The sequence below is a fragment of the Galeopterus variegatus genome, unplaced genomic scaffold, assembly GCF_000696425.1.
Source record: "Galeopterus variegatus unplaced genomic scaffold, G_variegatus-3.0.2 Scaffold2426, whole genome shotgun sequence".
Lineage (NCBI taxonomy): Eukaryota > Metazoa > Chordata > Mammalia > Dermoptera > Cynocephalidae > Galeopterus > Galeopterus variegatus.
This window is the reverse complement of record NW_007728537.1, coordinates 386914-392583: the sequence shown is the minus strand read 5'-3', so window position 1 is coordinate 392583 and position 5670 is coordinate 386914.

Here is a 5670-nt window from a genome sequence, read left to right as displayed (position 1 = left end):
CCACCAACCCCCACCCACCATGCCCCCTTTATGTGCTGCCGTATCTGATTTAGCTAGTTCTGTGGAGAAGGCATATTCTAGGTGGTTTCAAGCTCTCTATCACCTGGTGCTGGCACTCCTGGGTGTCTGGGGCTTTCTGAAGCCACGTTTTTCTCAGTGCAGCAGCTACAGAGCTGCTGGACAGGAGCCTGTATCCACCTGTCCTTACTCCTCGTGGCGTAGCTGTGCTTTTTTCCCATTGTCACCCCAGCACGCACGTCTTCTCCACAGCCTAGCCTTCCATTCGGTCACCTCCACATTGTCCCTTTACTAAACTTCTCCGTCTGCTTTTAAAGTCAAGCCTGGCCCCTCCAGGAAGCCTTCCTGGAGTGGACGAGGTGCCCCAACCACCACGTCAGATGTAGGGGTGTGTGGGCACCAGCAATGGGTGATCTAGTCTTGATCGGTTTTGAACTTGTCTCTTCCTCGAAGACTTTGCACATCAGAACCTCTTTTTCCTCTCACCTAGCTTAGGTTCATGTCTTTGCTGGTTCTCACCACACTCTGCAATTATTTAACTCAGTCGTTCATTTATTTATTCTGCCTTCTTCACAAAGATAGGGACCTTGACTCTCGTCTTAGTCATTATTTCCCCAGTGTCTAGTATAGTGCCTGGTGCTTACCAGGTGCTACATAGATGTTTGCTGAATGAATGAATAAATGAATGGATGGTCACTGGTGTTCAGTCTGAAGACAAAAAGCTACCCACGCATCCTTCGTAGCACCTCTAGGACAGACACTATCCTTTTTAAATGTGACAACACCACCAACTTTATCCCCCAGGATGCCACAAATCATGAGAAGTATTGACTGGTAGAATGATGTTGGCTTGTAGGTGTGGGCTAATTAATCCTGCCAGCTTGGGTAGCTTGCTGTCATATTAAGCTTTTGGGTGGAGCTTTGTGAGTGAGACTTCTGGAGACCGATTCAGTCCAGTATGGAGAATGAGTAAGTTGTTCACCATCAAGAGCCCAATTTACCTGCATTTACTTTGTTAACAGTGTAACCTTGTCAGTCAAATTAAACCATCCTGTGTTGACTGAGCCCCTACCGAGGGGATTAAAGAAAGCAAGCAAGAAAGCATGTGATATACTCCTTGATCCCAGGACACTTAAAATTTATTGGAATGCATGCATCTAAGTAACCATTGGTGAAAGACAGCCTATTGTAAATGTCAAATGAATGGAGTGGCTACAATGTAAAGGCAGCTCTAAGAAGAGAGCCATCATTGGGATGCGGTGGTAGAAAAGGCCATCCCAGAGGAGGCTGAAAGACAAGCCTAGGACAGGGCAGGCATAGAGGAGGCTCTCCATAAGGAAAAATCCAGCAAAGGCTGGAGAGCATTCCTGGTAGACACAGTAGTGTGAGCAGTGGGGGTGTGTGGGGGTGCTGTCATCATGGTGGGAAGTTATAAGGACCCGAACTAGGGTGGGAATCAGGAAATAATGGAAACAAGATTGTTTCCAAGCATGAGTCAGAAAGACACAGTGGGGTGGAAGAGAGAGAGAGCAAAAGAATAAAAAGTGTTTCTGAGCTTCCAACCCTGATGTCTGAGAGATTAGGAAAGTTGTAGGCATGAGCAAAGAATCTAGGAAGAAAAAAAATATTTGTGCGTGGTGTCTTATTTCGGCAGAGAAGCATTTGTGTGTCATCGATTAGGGAGTTTATCTTTGGAAGCTCAAAGAGAGTGAGCTGGGAGGGAGAAAGGTCAATAAATGGTGGGTTAATGAGAGGTTATGCCGAGGGCAGGCAGGGCTGAACCTCCCAGGATCCTTCCAGCAGCTGGATAGAATAAACTTCAGAAGTGCCAAATCAAAGGATGGAAAAGATGAGATACTTGTATTTCTCCAAGGAGTCTTCCCTCATTGCTAGAAGGTTGTCCTTAGAGGGAGTAAACCCCGAGCACTTCTGAAATCTACAAAGAGCTGAACAAGCCCCAGAAGCAGCAAGAAAAGGAAAAGCAAGAAAAACAAACAAACAAACAAACAAACAAACAAAAAAAACCCAAGAGCCACAGATGCTGAGGCAGGAAGTGGTCACTTGCTAGAATTGTCCACACTGCCAGCAGGGGAGCTGAGGCAAGGGGACGTTGGGAGGGATGTCAACAGTGGGTAGGTAAGGATGCTTGTTCTTAGCCTGAGGTTGAGGTGATATCAAAACATGCAACAGGCAGGTGGGGAGGCAGACCTGGAGTCAAGCCAACCACGTAGTGGCCGGGATTGGGTGTGAGAGTGGACAAGGCACCAAAGGTGGGACATGAGTGGGCAGGAAGGGAGCACAGTCAATCAGCAAGCAGAGACCCAGGGCTTGGCACACTACTGCAAAAGCCAAGGGAGAGGGGATTTCAGGAAAAGGAACTAGGGTGAGGGCAAAACTAAGAAGGCCAGAACCAGCTCCCTGGATTGAGTAGTTAGGAGGCCACGCGGTGGTGTGAAGTCCCTGGTCTGTTAGTGGAGTGGTAGAGGCAGAGTGGGAATGCGGGGATCCGGGAGGTGAGTTGCTCTCCTGGAGGCAGAGGAGGGGCGAGCTCACTTGACAAAGCCAGGAGGATGGAAGAAGGAAGGTGGCAGAAGGGGCTGTGTAGCCTGTGCAAGTCACTCCGTGTCTCCATTGCCCCGTCTGTGACACAGCAGTAATCTTATTTCCTGTCTCTTAGGGTTACCCTGAACTTTAAATGTTTGTGAGCGCTTGGCACAGAGCCAGGTATTTAGTAAGTGCTCAACAAATGCTTTTTATCATTTATTATTGAGAACTGACCATGTCTGAAAGCAGAAGGGGAGAAGATGATGACAGGGAAAAAGGGGATTATTTTGGGACAAGGAAAGAAAGCTCTGAGCTCTGACCATCCCCTCACATGATTAAGTGTGTGACAACTCAAACTTAGAACTGTCCAAAAATCTGCCTGACTGGCTGACCCCTTCTGAAATTTCTTGGTAGCTCTGGAACAGCCATTCCATTAAATAATAGCTTTTTATTTTTTTACCTGAAATCTGTCTGTATCTTCCTGTTTCTTAGTTATTTTAATCTCTGCGCCAAGCATGGAAAACCCAGCAACCTGGGTTTTATAATTAGATCCCATCGATATGCCCTCTTATCTCGGTGCAATCCCTCCTTTGGTATTTTTGGATGTCAGTGCCAAGTTCATCTGTGTATTTTAACCAGCCAATATGCACATCCTGTGATCAGAGAGGTTCACACCATGTGGGGCATCAGGCTAGTCTTGGACTTTGTTGAATTTCCTCCACGTCAAACTCTTTCCGAATGCTCCATGTCCCTTGAACTGCTAGATTTATGAAGGTTCGCCAAAACATGTAGCTAACTAAAAAAAAGTATGTTGCAGAACAAGATATACGATATTGTTTCACTTATTTAAAACACTTTCTCCAAGATATATATATATATATATTTTTTTTTAAAAGATGACCGGTAAGGGGATCTTAACCCTTGACTTGGTGCTGTCAGCACCACGTTCAGCCAGTGAGCAAACTGGCCATCCCTCCCTATGTGTGATCCGAACCCGTGGCCTTGGTGTTATCAGCACCGCACTCTCCCAAGTGAGCCATGGGCCGGCCCTCTCCAAGAGATTTTGACTTGATAATTAAAAAAAAAAAAATCCTAAAATTATATATGTAAGTATATTTATGCCCAGCTGCAAAATTAAAAATTACAAGAATATGCATCGGAAGATGCAGATTCTGATGCTTGGCGTCCACTGTGAGATTCTGCACTTTTAATACTGTCTCAGGTGATGCCCATACCACAACATCGTACAATGAAATTTCCTGTGATGGTGGAAATATTCTATATCTGCTCTGTCCAGCGCATTAGCACTCCTTTCAATAAGGGGGAGCAGGATGGGAGATGGAAGAGCACAGGCAGGGCAGGGAGGGGGCAGAACAAGGACAGGGTGCATCGGAAGATGCAGATTCTGATGCTTGGCATACAGTGTGAGATTCTGCACTTTTAATACTGTCTCAGGTGACGCCCATACCACAACATCGTACAATGAAATTTCCTGTGATGGTGGAAATATTCTGTATCTGCTCTGTCCAGCGCATTAGCACTCCTTTCAATAAGGGGGAGCAGGATGGGAGATGGAAGAGCACAGGCAGGGCAGGGAGGGGGCAGAACAAGGACAGGAAAACAGGTGGGCTCACTGGATCCCTAACATCTAGTGAGTGCCTGTTATTGGCAAGGCACTGTGCTGGGTGCTTTATACCTGTTGAATCAATTTCCCCTGTTGTTACACTAACATGGCACATTTGTAACAATTTTGAATCAATACTGATTTATTAGTATTGATTAAGGCCCATACTCGATTCAGATTTCCTTAGTTTTTTCTAATGTCCTTTTTTCTGGTCCAGGATTCCATCCAGAATACCACATTTAGTCGTAGTGATTCCTTAGGTTCCTCTGGACTGTGACGGTTTCTCAGACTTTCCTTGTGCTTGGTGACTTTGAGTTTTTTTTTTTTTTTTGTTTGCTTGTTTTAAAGATGACCGGTTAAGGGGATCTCCACTCTTGACTTGGTGTTATCAGCACCACGCTCAGCCAGTGAGCAACCGGACATCCCTATATGGGATCCGAACCCGGGGCCTTGGTGTTATCAGCACCGCACTCTCCCGAGTGAGCCACGGGCCGGCCCGGTGACTTTGAGTTTTGAGCGGTACTGCTCAGGAATTTTGTAGCCTGTCCCTCCATTGGAATTTGTCTGATGCTTTTCTCATGATTAGAGGGGGCAGGGATTCCTCTTTCCCTGCTTTCCTCATTGGGAGGAAGTCACTAAGGAAGACACTAAGTGGAGAGTTACTCTCCACTTCTTTGAGGGCAGTGTGTCCACGTACATTTTTGAAATGCATCTGCACAGGAGATTTGCTTATTTTTCCTCATGTATTTGTTTATTCAATCACCTAATTATATTAATATGGACTCTTGAATATCTATTTTATACTTCAGGTTATAATCCAATACTACTTTCTTATTTTGCTGCTCAAATTGTTCCCCAACTTTGGCCATTAGGGGTTCTTTCAGTTGGTTTCTGTGTCCCTTTGCTGTGCCCCTGTCCTTGTGTGGTGTGCATGCGTGTGTCTGTGTGTTTTAGTGCTTTCCTACTTTCTGGCTCTACAGATGCTCCAGGCTCATTGTGTGCATTTCCTGCCCCTGTCCTAGAATCAGTGGTCTCTTCAAGGAGCTCTGGTTCCTTTCACTGGACAACGGTATCAGAAACAAACCATAGATCTAGCACTTGTTGCTACCGGTCTGTCATTGCTTTTAGGCCTTCTCAGTGGAGAGAGCAAGGAAATGTACGTGTATACTAATCCATGTATACACACAAATCTAAAGATACTCTCTCTCTCTTTCTCTTTATATATATCTACTATCTCTATGTAGCTGTCTGTCTATATGTGTGTATATATACATGTGTACATGTATATAATGTATGCACACACACATATGCATCTGGAGGTTTTTTGATCAAAGAAGAAATGATTCCGGCTTTGCCTGGGAAAAATCAATCTCACAGCAATGAGAAGAAATAAATGATTAGTTAAAATTAGTTTCACTCCATGTTTTTCTTTTTTTTTTTTTTGTCTTTTTCCGTGTCCGGCAACGGATCGCAACCCTCAGTGT